Raw genomic sequence first — 18,088 nt, forward strand, 5'->3', positions numbered from 1 at the left:
AGGAAAGCTATTGATTTTTGTGTGTTGACCTTGTATCCAGCTACAATACTGAATTTCGTTATTAAGTCTAGAAGACTTTTGGAGGAGTTCTTGGGGTCTTCTATATAGAGTATCATGTCATCTGCAAATAATGACAATTTGACTTCTTCATTTCCTATCTTTATTCCTTTTATTTCTTTCTCTTGTCTAATTGTCATGTCTAATGTTTCCAGAACTATATTGAACAAGAGTGGTGATAGTGGACATCCTTGTCTTGTTCCTGATTTTAGTGTGAAGGATTTCAGTTTTTGACCATTTAGTATGATATTGGCTGTTGGTTTTTCATAGATGGCATTTATCAGATTGAGGCAGAGACCGTCTATTCCAATTTTTTGTAGGGTTCTTATCATGAATGCATGTTGGATTTTGTGAAATGCTTTTTCTGCATCTATGGAGATAATCATGTGGTTTTTGTCCTTGCCTCCATTGATATAATGTATTACATTATTTGATTTGCATATATTGAATCATCCCTGCATTCCTGCGATGAATCCCACTTGGTCAGGGTGTATGTTCTTGATGATCTTTTGCCTTCCATTTGACAGTATCTTATTAAGGATTTTGGTATCTATGTTCATGAGTGAGATTGGCCTATAGTTCTCTTTTTCAGTTGGGTCTTTCTCTGCTTTGGAGATCAAGGTGATGCTTGCTTCCAGGAATGAATTTGAGAGTATTACTTCCCTTTTAATTTTATTGAAGATTTTAAACAGTAGTATCAGTAGTTCCTCTCTAAATGTCTTGTAGAATTCAGCAGTGAAGGCATCAGGACCTGGGCTTTTCTTAGTTGGTAAGTTTTTAATTACATTTTCAATTTGATTGGTTGATATTGGGTTGTTCAGAATTTTTAGGCCTTCTTCATTCAATTTTGGTGATTCATATGTATTTAGGAATCTGTCTATTTCTTCTGTGTTTTCCATCTTATTGGCATATAGGTTCTGGAAGTAGGTATTGATGATCCTCTGGATTTCTGCTGGGTCCATTGTAATTTCACCCTTTTCATTCCTACTTGCATGGATTTGGGCCATTTCTTTCCTTTTCCTGATAAGGTTGGCTAAGGGTTTGCCAATTTTGTTTATTCTTTCAAAGAACCAAATCTTGCCTTCATTGATTTTATGCACCATTCTCTTAGTCTCCATTGCATTGATTTCTCCTCTGATCTTTATAATTTTCTCCCTTGTATGAGCTTTGTGTTTGTCCTGCTCTTCTTTCTCTAGAAGCTTGAGGTTCACCATCAGGTTGTTTAATTGGGCTTGTTCTGTTTTCCTAATATGTGTTTTCACTGCTATAAATTTCCCTCATAAGACTATTTTCATTGTGTCCCATAGAATCCAATATGTTGTACTGTCATTGTCAATTAATTGAAGGAACTGTCTGATTTCTCCTTTAATTTCCTCTGTGACCCATTGGTTATTCAGAAGTGTGTTGTTCAATTTCCATGTGTTTATGAAGTTTTTGCAGTTTCTTTTGCTATGGATCTCCAATTTTATCTCACTATGGTCCGATAATATACAGAGGATAACTTCAATTCCTTTGCACTTACTTAAAAATGTTCTATCTGTGAGTATGTGGTCTATTTTGGAGAATGACCCATGCGCAGCTGAGAAGAATGTGTATTCTGATTTTGTGGGGTGGAAGACTTTGTAAACATCTATTAAGTTCATTTCTTCAAGAGTTCAATTGAGTTCTAGTATTTCATTACTTATTTTTAGTCTAGTTGATCTATCTATTTGTGACAGTGGGGTGTTGAGGTCCCCCACTACAATTGTATTAGTGCATATATGATTTTTCATGCCCATTACTATTTGTTTTATATAGTTGGGTGCACTATTGTTTGCTACATAGATATTTATGATTGTCATCTCTTCCTCTTGGATTCTTCCCTTTACAAGGATGTAGTGTCCTTCTTCATCTCTCTTAATCAGTGTTGGTTTTAAATCTACTTGATCTGCCAAGAGGATAGCTACCCCTGCTTTTTTTCGGGTTCCTGTCACATGCAGTATTGTTTTCTACCCTTTAACTTTCAGTCTATGAGTTTCTTTTTGAATTAGTGTGTTTCTTATATGCAGCATATTGTCGGATCTTGCTCCTTGACCCATTCTGCCAGTCTATTTCTTTTGATTGGTGCATAGAGACCATTAACATTAATGGTAATTGATATGTATTGACTTATCATTGTCATGACTTTTTCTTTTTATTGGATTCTCCCCCTTTTCATTTAATTACTTGTCGCACTCCATGGGTTCATTCTGCTTTGCTTCCTGGGGTTATGATCCTCATTGTCTGTTCTTAGGATATAGTCTAAAATTTTTTGGAATGCTGGTTTGGTATTCATTAAGTTTCTAAGGTTCTCTTTGCCATGAAAGTATCTTATTTCTCCGTTGATTTTGAAAGATAGTTTTGCTGGGTACATCAATCTGGGTTGGAGGCTGTTTACTTTGAAGGCTTGGAATACCTCCAAGCTCCAAGCTCTTCTTGCCTTGAGGGTTTGTGTTGAGAAGTCTGCCATGATTCTGATGGCCTTTCCTTTGTATGTAATTTGTTTCTTTTCTCTAACTGCTTGGAGAACTTTCTTCTTCTGTTGAGTTCCTGGAATCTTAACAATTATATGCCTATGTGTAGATTTTTTTGGATCAAGGCTATTTGGGGTCCTATATGCTTCACTTATCTGTGCGTCAAGTTCTTTTCCCCTGCCTGGAATGTTCTCTGCTATTACTTCTGTGAACAGTTTTTTTTATGTCATCTGTACTCTCTCCTGTTTCTTCTTTGACTACAATTAGTCTTATGTTATTCTTCTTTGCATAGTCTAGCAGCTGCTGGATTGATTTCTCATGGTCCCTTACAATTTTGAAGCAATTTTTCTTTTCCTGGTCACTAATTGAAGTCTTATCTTCTATATCTGAAATTCTGTCCTCACGTTGGCTCATTCTGCTGTGTAGACTTTCAGTGGAGTTTTTAATCTCCTGGAAATCTGTTTGGATCTGTTTTATGGATTCCATTTTTTTCCTGTGTTGGGATTCCATCATGTTCCTCAGCTCCTCTCTAGATTTATTAACCATGTCTTGCACTAGGAGCACAATCTCTGCTGTTATCTGAGAAATTATTTCTGATTTCATTTTTTCCAGATCCTCTTTTGTTGCCAGTTCAGAGAGTCTAGGGGATTGATTATCAGAGTAGTCCATCTCATTTCCCTTTGGGGTTGCTATAGGTGATCTAGAAGTCTTTTTTTGAGGCTTGTTTATATGTCTTCTCATTTCAACCTGGGGTTTGGGGGTGCTGCTCACCTCCTCTGTGCTGGGAGTGGTGGGACTGCAGCTCAGAAGCCCCTTCCTCTGGCCTGGGAGCAGCGGGATGGACCACCTCTGAAATTCTTGATGTGGTGGAATATTATCATTCACTCATTTAGGAGGTGATTTTCTTATGCATTTTTGCACCTGGGAAGCCCAGCTGTGTGCTTTTTCCACCTGTGTGTTTTCTCAAGCACCTGCAAGGGCCCATGGCAAAGGCTAATTCACTATGGCCTGGAAGCTTCTAATGTCACTCTCTAAATACTTTAACATGCAAAAATGGGCTTTAGATCTTGAATAATTAAAAGCACAAATAATTAAGTTGAAAAAATGTTTTTTGAGAAGTTGATTTCTCAAAGGCCATATTTCAGCACCAAACTCAGTCTGTTTGGAGCAGATAAACTGGTAATTTAATTGTTCCTAGATTGCAAATTAGGCATCTGTGACCTGTACTTTAAATAATATTTTTATGAGTTGAAGAAAATTAACTCAAAATCACGTTGAAGCTCAGAGTCTGAGGAAATCTGACTCACTATGATTTAGATAAAGAATGTCTGTATTGGTGGTTTATAACCTTACCAGGTTATAACATTTTGTCTGTTGGTTAAATGCAGTGTCAAACTTATGTGACAGTTCCTTTTAAGTCTCTCTTTAATTTAGCAATAAAAGAAATTAGAGGTTTGATCCAATATTTCCAGATCTTAAAGTGCAATATTTTCAGAAGTCATTTGATCATTTATTGTTTAGTGCATTTTTTGGATTCTCTTTGATGTCTCAGGTTGATTCTTCAAACAGAAATTCAAATTAAATTTAAATGAGACAATCTGACTTCCCAGACCTAAAAGATTATTCACAACTGTGAAAGGAAAACCAGGGCTGCTGGGAGGATGGTGGGGAGAAAACTTGAGGGAAGGCGGGGGAGTACCAGTTAAGAAAATTAACCTGACTAGCTCTGTGCAGATTTCCAGGGCCCATTAATTGAGAGCTGAAGTCTATGCACCAAACAAAATACCTTTGTTACAAATTCTCACTACTTCCACTACTCTGTAGCTGTCTATAATCTTTTATTCTTCAAAATTAACTCAATTTTTAAAATTCACTGTTTTAAAATGTACAGATATGCTGTTTAGACCCCTGTAGAATAAAGGAAAACACATGATCCAGTCCCAACCAGTTGACTTCTTAGCTGTGTCTTCTTAAGCAATCACGATGTAGTGAGTTAAAGATGGTAGTAAACATTTTACTCCTCTTCTCAGTGAAATGTTGTGAAGTTTCTTTCATTCCCAGTTCCTTGAGTCTGGACTGACTTCAGTGAGCTGTGCTGGAAGTCTGACATCTGAGCTAGTTATGATGAGTGTTGTAGCTTCTCCCTTGGTCTCCTGGAACATCCTTTCTGGGGAAAGTTAGCAACTAATGGAAGAAATCCAACTTCCAAAGACTGCCATGCTGTGAGGAAGCTGGCCTTAGGCATGTACAAAAGCCCAAGGAAAGATAGATGCCCAGTCAAACTCAAGATCTCCATGCCAGCCAAAGTGCCAAAGATGACAGTACATAAGCTATCTTCAGCACAGAGTATGATAGAACTGAGAAATCCCTCTCATGCCAGGGATGATATCTTGGGCCTGAGGATGTCATCCCAGCCATGTCTCCCTCTGTAAGCTACTGCAGCAGAGGTGACTGTGGTAGGCAGATGTGCCATTTTTGATGGATCCGGATCCCACCGAAATTCCTGGCCCACAAATTGTGAACATAAGAAAATGTTTGTTGGTTTAAGTCCCTAAGATTGTGTTAGTTTCTTAATTAGTGCTAAATAATCAGAACATACTTAAAATCACCAGGTATCATTTCCCTTTCCTGGAAAAAGGAAGAAAATGATGTCTACTATTGGAGGCACCTATAGCTGGCCATAAAGCCCTTTGTTTCCACCTGCCTGAGAACATGTTGCCCAGTTAAAAGACTGAATTTTTTAGACTCCCTTATAGCTACAAGGACACTATAAAACTATGGTCTGGCAAAAGAGAAATAAAAGGGAACCAGAGATCACACAGCTATATAATAGTCTTAAAAGAAAGAGGACACAACCTCTATTTTCTTATCATTCCTACTGAAGATGTGAGAACCGGAGGTGGAATAGGCATCTTGAAGTCCAAGGAGGTATGTTGAGCTCCGTGGACATCCTGAGAGAAGGATACCTATGGAGGCATCACCATTCTTTCCCTCCACTTTAAAGGAAACAGCAAATAACTGCAATCTTTATAAAACTGTTTAATCTCCTATAACCTTATTGGAAATAAATAAATAAATAAATAAATAAATAAATAAATGAATAACACAAGGCATTAATCCAACTTCTGGAGATGAAGTAGAATGGGACCACTTCACATATAAAGATGAAAATACATATTTAAATGACCTGTCTTCAAAGTGCCAGTTACCAGAGAGGAGGGTGATGCACTTGTAGAAAAAGTAAGCAATTATGGTAATGGGAGAGTTTGGGTTACTCCAGCTGAACGTTTGGATAAGGAAGCTCATTCTCCTATGGAAGGAGAGAGAGGAATGAGGATATTGCACTTCATTGTGAAATATATATATAAAATATATGATCTTCATAGCCACAGAGCAAATTTGGTTTGGGTACCAATCGTGGAAAAGTAAATGGGCTCAGACAGGTCAAGCAGTTTGGGAGAAATAACAGAGCTGACATAGGTGTGGTGGCTCACCATGCCTTTAGGGTTCCCAGGCCTCTTCTATATCCAACAACATGCTCTACCCTTGACAGTGCCTTAAGAACAGAGCTAGAGCAGCAGCAGAAGCAGCCACATCATTGTGCACTCGCCCCCCCAACAAGGTCTCATCAAATCTTCAGTGCCTGAAAGGTACTTGCAACCCAGAAACCTCTGCACCTTCCTGTCATCAGCTCTTCCTTCATTGCAAGAGATGCAAGTGACATTGATCTTCCCAGCTGGACTTGCTCTGTTGGCACTTTGACCCTGCCCCAGCGAGACAAGAGGCTGGTTGAAGCCCTACAAAAACACAGCATCTGGACAAGAAGAAAGAGGAAGTGCGGGGAACCATGTGTCTTTTCCAGGGAGAATTAGGCAAGAAGGTTATCCCTAGTTGTTATCAGCCCAATGTTCTGGGCCCTCTGAGAAGAGGACAGTGTCCAGCCTTCTTCACCTTTGCTCCGTGGGGGAAATGGGGCTCATGGATGTGTCATTCGGCCCAAAGACAATGTTTCCACATCTCTACTTCGGTTAAAGATTGCATTCAGCCTGGAGATGGTGTGGACTTCAGGAAAAAAGAACATGGCAGTTAACTGAACCTTGGAAATATTTCTCAAACCTACCTTTCTCTCTCATGTTCTCACTGTCACTGCCTTAGAATAGATTCATCACCTTTTGCATGGACTCTCAGGCACCCTTAGGGAGCATTTTTATTCTGTCTTCAGCCCTACCCTACAACCTCCAGGGCTTGTCACACACCACTTTCATGGAGACCCTTCTAGAACTCAGGGCCAGAAGGCTTCTCTCTTGCTTACAAACCTCCCCAAGTCTGGAATGTTAGGGTCACATTTATGACTGCCTCTCATTGCACCCTCTCCTCCCTGAGCCCAGCTCTGTCCCCATCACTTGGGTTGAGAACTGCTGGGCTTACTCTGCAGTGCATTCTACCAGCACCTTCCCCAGCCCTCCAGCACCTTTCAGTTCAGCTCTCAAGCCCCTTCTATGGAGTCTTCCTGACTCACTCCCCCTCCTGCTGTGGATCCTTCATCACAGCTTTGGCTCCTTTCATTACTTGTATAATTGTTTCAGTTCTTTGCTTCCTCTCCAGGCTTATTGGCCTTGACAGTCTCACTGTCTGGTGCAGTGATGGGGTATAATAGTTGCTCAGTAAATTTCTGTTAAATGACTAAGTGAATGTGAAAGCATTTGGACTTCTAGATAAAACAGATACATCACTTAGAGAATTCTTTGCCATGCTGCACATTGCTAGTACTTGCTATATATTTACTACCTAATAACTGGGAATAAATACACATGATATCATTTCTCTAAACGACATAGCTAAGTCAGGTCAGTTTAATGCAATTTATAAATGACAAATTTGCAAAATACCTCTCTATAAAACTAATTTGAGACAACCACTGGCATAAACTTGTTAAGTTTGAGAATAAAAAGAACTTCAAAGTGGCCCGTTTTCCCCATCTGGGAAGTTACTGAATTGCATGCAATAATCTCTATTTTCTTTAAGTGATGAATTTGGGGACTTTTTTTTTTTTGGTACCAGGAATCGTACTTGGGTCCTTGCTTGCCCAGCAGGCGGCAAAACCACTGAGCGAAATCCCCGGCCCGAATTTGGGCATTTTGACAATTGCAGGAGGGAATTGAGAAATGCAGACCATGAGTGAGAAAGAATGGGTAAGACTGAGTCACCACAAATATGCTAACCAGGGTGACACTAGCCCACTACAGAAGGGATATAATCTCAATGAGACCTTGAACAGGGTCCTTAGCAATATATGAGTTACATGGTTGGATTATAAAAAAAGAAATAAGAAATGCATGTATTGCTATTCATTTATAATTGTTAAAATTTAATACAGTTCTCTAATACAGCTCGTATGACAAAAACACTACCCACCATTTTACATTAAAAAGTTCATACTATATGAAATATATAACAGGTACATCAACCTCATTTTATCTTTTTGTGTAGACAATTAGACATTCCACAGAGAAACTTGTAGACACTGCATGAAAGTTTGTGTCTGCAAACTTTACTCTCTTGGCAAAGTATACGTCATTGTATTTTTATAACACTTCAAGGAAAAAATAACTCCTTTTGAACAATAAATTACATGATAAGTGGGAGAATCTTTATAGGCTTATGATGGCTGTAGGTTTTTAGATTAAGTCCATCAGCCTCTTCAAAATTGAACTAAAAATGTTACTAGGAACTGTCCTTTTGTTGTATATATTGAAATTCACCTCTTCCAACTCACAGTCCTTCTCTAGTGGAGTCTGGGAGATGACATTATCCATCCATAGACAAGGAAATAACAGCACTGGAAGAGTAAGTGTTGTTTGCAAGTTGGACCCCACTGCAGTGGAGGAGGAGGGTGTTTTCCTAGGAACAGCACAGGTGAGAACATGATGCACAGCAGTTCTCACCCTGGTGGGGCTGATCCTTTGATGCATGGCAGTCACCCTTCATACGTAGTGGCTCTCTTCTCCCCATGCTCAGCGTCCTCAGCCCCACATCATTACCAACTCCTCAAGAAGGAGCTGCTCACCATTCCTAGAGTGCACCATGTGGCCTCCAGAGACAGGAAGCTTAAAGAGACCTGAGCCCAGCTTAACCACAAAAGGCAAATGGAGATGGGCTGTGATAGGAGGCCTGATCTACTTGTGGTGCCATCTCAGTAGTTGTATGTTCAAGTAACACACAGAAAACTGATAACCGAAAAAGTACTTTTAGTTCAGTTCCACCTGTTCTGCCTGCCACAACTCTAGAGGCCCTTCAAGGCTGTCCCAGGCCCATGTTATCTCCTCTGGAAAGCCATCCTGAATTCTCCGGCTAAGTAACTCTACTATCTGCAATCCTGAAATGTTTTGCCCTTGTACTTGTTTTCTCTAGCTGGTCCACCGTCAAGTTGGTTGGATGTACAAGACCTCTCTAAGTACACCCCTATCCAAGCCTGTCCTAGAACACATCTGCTGCAGCATACTGCTACCCTTAGTGCCATTGTTACTCCACCCCAATATGCCAGGAGTAGGGAGAATACAGGTAGATTTCAGGTCTCTTCGCAGCATTACGTTCAGTCCAGATCTCACCAGTTCAGGGCTGGGAGGTCTTGATTACTCACTGTCCTGGCAATGTTTTCTGTTTTGGCCATGGCTGCCTGTCGTTTCACTGGCACTTCATGTCACTGAATACTCCTGCTCTGCTTGGCTACTCCAATTCTCAACCCCACGATTAACACTCACATTCTTCATGAAGGGACAGAGGATTAACTTCCTTGCTCTCTCAGGGACCACTTTCATTTTTGTGACTTATCATTTTCTCTCTCTACTGTTTTTAAGTTTTTTCATCTTTTAGCAGAGAATCCGTCCCAATTAGACCAGTGGCTTTTAGGATCTTTTTGTGACATCACTCAACCCTTCTCTGGAAGGGACAAGGCATTGGTTTACCAGACTATGTACATTAAACCTTTTAGGATAAAAATAGAATACCTCTGAGTGGAACTCAAGGCTCTAGAAGCCTTGAGTATCTTTGGCCTTCTGAACTCGCGTACTTGATTTGTCAACTAGACTTCTTGCTCACCTTGAACACTTCAGACATACTCTAAACTTCGGGAATTTCCACTTGCTCTTCCCTTTAGGTGGAAAGCTCTTCCTCCAAGAAGAGATACTTTAGGGTCTTTTCTCAATGTCATATCTTTAATGAGAGCTTTCCCAAACACCAATTTAAAATCGAGCCCACTGTGTTCAGACTCTACTGATTCTCCTTTATTGTTTTGTCTCCATGAAATATATCATCATTAACATTTCATGTAATTTTTTGTGTTTTACTTATGTTTACTAGAAAGAAAGATACATGAGAACAGATACTTTTCTCTATTCATATCTATAGTAGTGCCTGGCACATAACAGATGATGGATAGATGGATGGATGGATGAATGGATGGATGGATGTACATATGAAAGGAGAGTGGGTGGGATGAACGTATGGGTCAGCAAATGGATGGATGGATGGATAGATAAATGATCCAGTGGTTGACTGGATGGGATGAAAGTTCAGTGGATGAATAGATGGATGGACACATGGCTGGATATATTTGTCTATTCCTATCTTCAATTTACATGATCAACAAAGTTCTGAACATTTGACATTGTCTCAAAATTGATTGTCACTACCACACCCTCGTCTATGCATCCAACTTTATTATCCCATCCCTACTTCAGAATTCCAGTACTACTTTGAAATATTTTCCCAGGTTAATTTATGTGTCTGTTCATCTAGTTCCCTGTTCACTTCCACTTCCTGCCTGTCCAGAGGTTCTTTAGTAGTGGACACTCTTTTCCATCGCAAGATCTCAGCAAATGCATTTCAATTAATCATGCTGTTGCAATTAGATCACTCCAGAGACTAAAGAAACCCTTAGTAAACTCCCATAAGAGTGGGATCCTCCTAAAATTAGTATTCCCATCACCACGGCAGTGGTCAGAGGAGGGATAGGGAGGTGCAGTTTAAGAAGTTGAAAATAAAGCTGCTTTCCAAGGGTTAAACTAATTAAATCAACACATGATAGGAGGTGACAGAAATTACTCTAAGGCTCAGGGGAAAGACACTTCACTCCAGACTGGGCAGCTATATTAACACATCTAATGAAAGAGTGTGTCACCCGAGGGGGGCACCTCCTGGAGAACAGGGTGAGTGTGAAACATGTGTGTACTTCTCCAACAGTGTCCAGCAGCAGTTATAACAAGGATGTTTTCTGCTTGACTCCTCTCTACTTGGACATCTGCACTGGGCTACAGTAGCAGCTCAGGCTGAGGGAGGGGCAGAACCCCCGAGGCCTTGTTGTAGCACAGAGCAATGGACCCCATCCAGAATTTCTGAATTCTCAGTGCAGGGAGCCTGAGAAAGCACCTATCTAATAAACCACCTGGGGTTGCTGATCCTGCCAGTCCAGAGATCTAGAGCAAACACTCAGAGCCAGTGGTTCAGGGGGATGACTCAGCCATACTCGGGAAAGCCAAAGAAACAGCCCCATTCCATTTGGCTTCCAGGGACTTTGAGGAACATCTCCTTTCCAACTATAAAGTTACTACATGAAAATGGACATAAATAAGCATAAGTGTAGCTTCAGGTTCTATAAAATGTTATGCATTTACAGCCTTGGGATTTAAATTTCCATCTCCATAAAGCTAATTATTTCACTCCAAGCACCGACTCAATCACTTTAATTTCTGACACCTTTTAAGAAGTGAAATCTAGACATTGTCAGACAAATTAGAGATTTTTCCAGTATAAGAGTAGTTCAAAACTTTGCAAAACAGTTATGCTTTTACAACAACAACAAGCTATTTCTAAGACATTATTATTATTTCTTATTTTATAACTATTATTTTTGTCTACTATTAATCAAGGGCTATGACTAATAGCACCAGGTGTCCATGTGTCAGGCACTGTCCAAACATGTTTGCTTACGTTGACTTACTGGGCTCTCTCTGCAGCTTCATATTAATTTCTCAGGTTAGGAAACTTCACCTGTGATAGCTTAGCTGACAGAAGCTCCTCAGTGACAGATGACAATGCCAGACAGCCTGGCTCAAACTTTCACACCATTAATCGCTGATATTTTATGGTTTTGTGATAATTCAGTAAATTGTAGTTGGTGCACTTAAGTTTCAGGTATGCAATATGTTTTAAATGTAACAATTAAGAAAATATGCACTTGTAGAGATCATTTTACAAAACAAAATTCTAAAAACCCTCTTGTTCATATAAACATTATCATCTGTTAAGAAGTGCTCTTTAATATCACTTTGATATCTATTTGCTTGGCTTAATCGCTCTTCATTTTTCCAGAGAATATATTAACTATAGTAAGCCAGTGTTCTATCAACTTAAATATCTCCTTCTCCTTAATAATAATAGCAATAATAATAATTTATTTGTATGGTAAGATAATGAAGCTAATATTCATGGGATTGTCTTTGTGACTCTATTAGATTAAACACCTGATTAATCCTCATCATTCCCCAAGGATTTATATGCAATTTATTTCCAGTTTATCAATGGGAAGTCTGAGGCTCTTGGAGTTTTAAATGGGGACTTGCCTAAGATCAGGAGGCTAATAAGTGGCAGAGCTGAGCTCTGAAGCCATGCTTTCTCCTGACTCACAGGTGCTAGCTCTTACATACCACAGCACACAAGAATCATCCTCTTCATCTTCAGGAAGGGGAACTGCAGAGATCGAGTGGTGTCATAGCATGGACACAGAGAACCAGCTCTGCCTCCACCCCTGCCTTCCCCTGGGCCTTGTGGGATCTGGAACAGGGTGTGACTGGCTTTGAGGACCCCCGCACCCTGTGTTAGCAAGGCAGCAGTGTGACTTTCCAGCTCCATGTCAAATTCAAAGCATGCACTTCTCCTTCTGGGCTTTCTACTCAAACCACCTCCACGGTCCTGTCTTCTGTCCTAACTCACAGAATACGTCCTATAGCTAGTAATATATTATTTCTGGGTGTGTCTGTGCAGCTCTTTCTGGACGAGAGATCAGCATTTGAACTGATAAACTTAGTAAAGCAAATAGCCCTCCTCAGTGTGGAGGAGCATCATCTGACTGCTGTGGGGCCTAATTAGGACAAGAAGGAGGAAGACAGGCAAATTTTAGCAAAAAGATCTCCCTTTTCCTTTCCTCTGACATCAGCACCCCTGTTCTTTAGGCTTGGACTCAGACCAAAACTTACCTCATCTGTCCTTCATTCTCAGATCTTCAGACTCAGACTGAATGACCTCAGCTCTCCTGGTTCTCCAACTTGCAGACAGCAGGTAGGGGTATTTTCAGCCTGCATACCCATGAGAGCCAATGTCCTGTCCATAATAAATCTCCTGTCTATGTGTCTCTGTATCTACCCATCTGTCCTCCTATGTATCTATCTATGTATCTGGCGAGCTAGTGAGCTAACTGCATCCTGTGCCTCTTTTCTCCAGAGCATCCTCACCAGTACACTTCCATCCATGGCCCTTCTTTGACTAATTTCCCTCCCCTCCCTTTCCCCAAAGACAGACTCTTTGGCTCTTCCTTATTCCAATTCTCTCAATACTTTAAGCGTATGATAAACACTCCATTCTTTCACAAGGATTCATCTATGGCTTTACAGATTCTCTACTCTTTTTCCCTATATATCTGTTCTTCCAAACTTGTTAGTAAATGGGACTTCTCATATTCCTTACTTTTTATCCCAAAGGTCTTGACACAAGTATCAGCCAACAAAATTGTCAAATTTTTAGGGGGAAAACTATAGTTTACAGTGTATTGCATCTGCCCACCAAGTTATATCACTGTTTCTGCCAAATAGGATGGAATGCACTAGTTTTTTTGTTGTTGTTTTTGTTTTTGTTTTTGGAAAGGCACTGATTGTTATAAGCAGGGTGGGAAAGGGGGTGCAGACCATCAATTTCTACCTCTCAAAGCGGGATCCAGCAACGTGCTTCCAAACCAGAGAGCAGAGATCCAAAATATTTTCAAGTATTATTTTTGCCATTTGGAAGATCTGTCACTTTTTTCCTGATTCCTCTCCACATGAAGGTTCAAGCAAATCCAGGACCTGGGGATGGGAGCTGGTAGAGGAGGGAGGACAAAGGGAAAATGAAGTAGGTTTCCTATCAGCGCCCTGTGCCCTATGTGCCTTATGTGCTGCAGGATCCAGGAGGCAGAAGCCCAGCCAGCTGGGTATGTGTTGCAGAGGAAACAGCTGTTTTGTGCTCATAGGAACAAAGGAAGCTTGAGGCCTGAAGGAGAGCCAGAAGCCACTCCCCGCCCCCCCCACCCCGAGCTTCTGCTGCTGTTTCTCCTTGTACTCAGCCAGTGAGCCCAGCACTCTGAGTTCCCTGCAAGGAATTAATGTGGCAAAAAATAAAACAACAACCAGAATTGTGTTGGGTTTGTCCTTTGGCTTGATTTAAATTAGTGGTTACTGGTTTGGCAAGCTTACTTCTTGCTCCTGGAGCCTAGTGGAGCTGTGCCACTGCCCTTGGAGCAGGCCCCGGCAGCTTTCAAAAACAGCTCCTTCCTGCAAAGCACAAAAATGTTGTTGGTTAAAGACACTGCATTTTAAACCTTCTGCCTCCCACATACAGCTTTTGGCTTCTCCCACACAAATGACTCTCTCACCATCGCTTCCCTGCTCTCTCACTTCATATAATAAAGAATTCTTTAAAAATATCAAGTAATTACAGCTCTTCATGGGTGAACTCACCCATTGAGAGGAATCCTCTAGAACATGAAAAGGTGGCTCCATCAAATTCTAAATCTGTTTAAGAAGAAAAGACCTCTCAACATATTATTTTTCTGATATTTGGCAGTAAAAGAACTAATTTTTTTTCAGCATAATATTCATACTTTTTTTCTCCTTGGTGGTTGTATATTTTCAAGCTGCTTTCGGGTAAAAATTTCTGTTGCCCAGAACAAATCAGAGACAAATTAAATAGCTACCTACATTTGTATTTTTTTCCCTCATATTCAATTATTATGGTGTCCCTGGATAAATAGAGTGAGAAACCAGAAGTAGGGAAGGTAAGAAGAAATGATGGGGGAAAATAAATGAAGTATTTTTTCCTCAATTGCCTCACTGTTACTCAGAGAGCTATTTTTTAAAAATCAGAACACTAGACAACGCACTCAAGTCCATGTCTGATAATCGGGCTGTGATGTGTTTGACTCTAATTCATGCAACGAACCCCTCTCCGGCCTAGCGCAGATGCCATGTCCTCTTAACATCAGCAGCCACTGGCCTCATTCGCATCCCCTAGACACATTCCCTGGAAGGATTCTGGAACCATGAAGGGCAGGGAAACAATGCCAAGAACAGGAAAACAGCAAATTGGGTTTGTGTTGAAATACTTAAGTGATTTCACTTTTAATGCTGTGTTTTCCTTGTTCTTGATTTGAGATTCTGTGTAAATAAGTTTATGTTTAAGAAATAACCTTGGAGGTGGAGACTGATGAGAGCAGAATGTCTCCACCCACAGGGGCCAATACCTGTCTCTTGGACAGGAGGCTGCACCTGCTTTTCTCTTGGAGAGAGGATAATGGGATAGTCGTGCCTTCCGCACCCTTGCTGCTGAAGAACCCAGGCAAATATTCAAGTTCAACCTCGCTGCTCAGTTAGACTCAAGGAGAGTGGCTAATAGGAGAGGTTTGGTTTGGAGGCCTCTGTGTCAAAGCCCAGAAAGGAAACTCCTATCAGCTTCCAGTCAAGGAGCAGAATCCAGGTGGAACAGACTCCTTTTCTCTCTTAATTTATTCTTTTTTCTTTCTTTTTCTTTCTTTCTTTCTTTTCTTTCTTTCTTTTTTCTTCCTTCCTTCCTTCCTTCATTGTTCTTTCTTCCCTTCTCCCTTTTACTGAGGATTGAACCCAGGGCCTCTCACTTACTAAGTGAACACTCCCTGTCACTAAGCTACATCCCCAGCTGTTTCTTATTTTGTTTTGTGATAGGATCTCAACTCAGTTGCCCAAGCTAGACTTGAACTTGGGATGCTGCTTTCCCATACTCCCAAATCACTGATATTACAGATATGTCATTTCTTTCAATGGCAACAAATCATAGTTAACAATTTTTATAACTCTGAAGTAACCTCTAAGTTGGGGATGTCACCACTTTGCTTCCTACAGGAGACTGGGATTAAAAATGTAAGATGATTTAGGGTCATGTGTCTTTGTGGTTCCAAGTGATTGCAGATGTCATCTGGTCTAACAGGCCATGACACGGAGGAAGAAATATAGCTAGGAGAAGCTGGGTGCCTGATCAACCCCTAGTCCTGGATGACAGAGCCCGGAAGGACCCCTGTCACCTGTGAGCCTGGGTCATAGCTTAAGGGGCCTTTCTCAGTCAGTGCTGCTCCTGTGGACTCCTTCAATGAGACAGAGGCTATGGATGAAGGGTGGCAGGAGAGGTGAGGAGAAACAGGGCAGAGAAACAAGAACAGCCCGGGAATCCTATGTAGACGAGCGGAGCAGGAGGAAGAGAGAGGGTCAAATTTGAATTTCCGTTCCCCACTCACTCCTTTTCTTCTCCCCATAATTATTATGAAGGTGAGAATTGGTTAAGCTACATTTTGAGGCTTTTTTCTTTTTCCTTGGATAGCAATAATTAGTCATGTCAAGATGACTACTCAAATGACAATGAGATTTCGATGAGAAAAAGTTGAAGAATAAACTATAATTATTCGGACAGTCACTTGATCAGGTTTTGTTTTCCTTGTCACATTTTAAATGATTTATGAAGTTATATGTGGGTGTCTGCTGAAGAGGTGAGTTCACATGTTTTAAAGCTCTTTAAATCTTATTCTTTCCCATTTCAAGTACATAATGGCTTGAGGGAGTTTTTTTAACCCTCAATTTGGTTTAAATAAAATCACAGTCCACTTGATTTAACATAACTCCAATGTCACTGCCTCTTGACATTAACCATCTTAAAAAGTAGCATTTTTCTTTTCCAATAGCCTAAGATATGGGTAATTGTACTTAGATCAGTATTTCTTAAAGTCCCAAGGAGCATTAGGCAAGTAGGGATGATCTCAGGAAAAGAAGCTCATGTTTATTTAAAAAATGTATAAACAGTGTAAGTACATCCTCCACTAAAAATCACATGCTATTTTGCATATAAAATGTGCCCTAGAAATGTCTGCCTTAAAGACTACATTTAAGTCAACACTTCTCAAACTTATTTTACCCAGAGTCCCCCTATGGTCTCAACATGTATTCACATTCTTTAAAGTCTGTAAGACACTGTGAAAGATGTTCATTTAGCTGATCAGCACACAGATTCCATTGTATAAATATGACATGCTGACTTCTTCCAAATCTGGAAAAAGAACTAGAGAAAGAAACTTATTAAGGGTGATTGTTCTGAAGATAGAATTACTTTTTCTGACCATACAACCACAGATTGAAAGCAAGGTTCTTTGCCTTGTTTTGCAACATGTTTTGGAGAGGAGTTACTTTGTGATTGCTTAGCAGCAATGCTGTGCACATACCCGATGCATCTCTATAACTCTCAGGACTTGCTTTATGGCCAAAGTCCTAGAGCCTTTCTAGATGCAAACAACTGCCCCATCAGTAGATCTTCAGTGGCCCTGGAAAAAATCATTTATAATCACTACACCTGGAGTTCAGTGCACAGAATGCTCTTACTGGCTAAGAAAGGCTGAGCAACAAGGTCATGTCCAGGAGCAAGGCACAGCGAGGTCTGTGAATGGCAAGGGCACAATTTCCCCTGTATCCTTTATTAAAGGGGATCAGGTGCTTGCCCACAAGAATTGCACTCCAAGCAACATGCAGTTCTATTTTGGAATATGCCCATAAACTAAAGATATGTCTGTTTAAATAAACATAAAATCATGAATATCCTACAGCCAAATGAGACAGTGGCATTTAGGAGTAAAGGAGGACAAAGTCTACATATTTTTCCCCTCTCTGAATGAATGGCTCAACTTTGAGGTTATTCAGATTTTCCAAGAACAAAGAAAAATAATCGTATAAATTCTGGTATTTACCTGCATTGCTGGGTACACTTCCTAATTTACATTCTGCAAAACTACATGTGAAAGAGAGCATTTATTTTTTACAAAATTCCCCAAACACTACCCTTGAAGCAATATGCAATTTACTAAAGAATTGAGGCCCACAGCCCTGGTTGGCATCATGTGCATTCTTTATCTGTCTGTGTTCAGTTGAGATCTTGTGTTCTTCAGGTAGGACTAGCAGGGAATTATTAGCCGCACTGGCCTCAGCGTTCTTGTATCTGGTTATTTTGAAACCTTTCATTTGTAGGAACAGCTCCAAGGTGTCCCTTCAAGGATTTTGCTTTTTTGATTTATACTTTTATACACTCAAATCTCAATTGAGATATCCGAGCTTCATTCCATTTTCTGACCTTACACTATCAAGCGGGAGTGACCTTCAGTCTCTTAGGGCTGGGCTACATTCCAAACCAAGTTATGGAAGAGCAAGGGCAGAGAATCAAAGCCA

This window comes from Heterocephalus glaber, unplaced genomic scaffold (assembly GCF_053883595.1).
Source record: "Heterocephalus glaber isolate CG9 unplaced genomic scaffold, H.glaber_assembly_v1.0 deba00001531, whole genome shotgun sequence".
Taxonomy (NCBI): Eukaryota; Metazoa; Chordata; class Mammalia; order Rodentia; family Bathyergidae; genus Heterocephalus; species Heterocephalus glaber.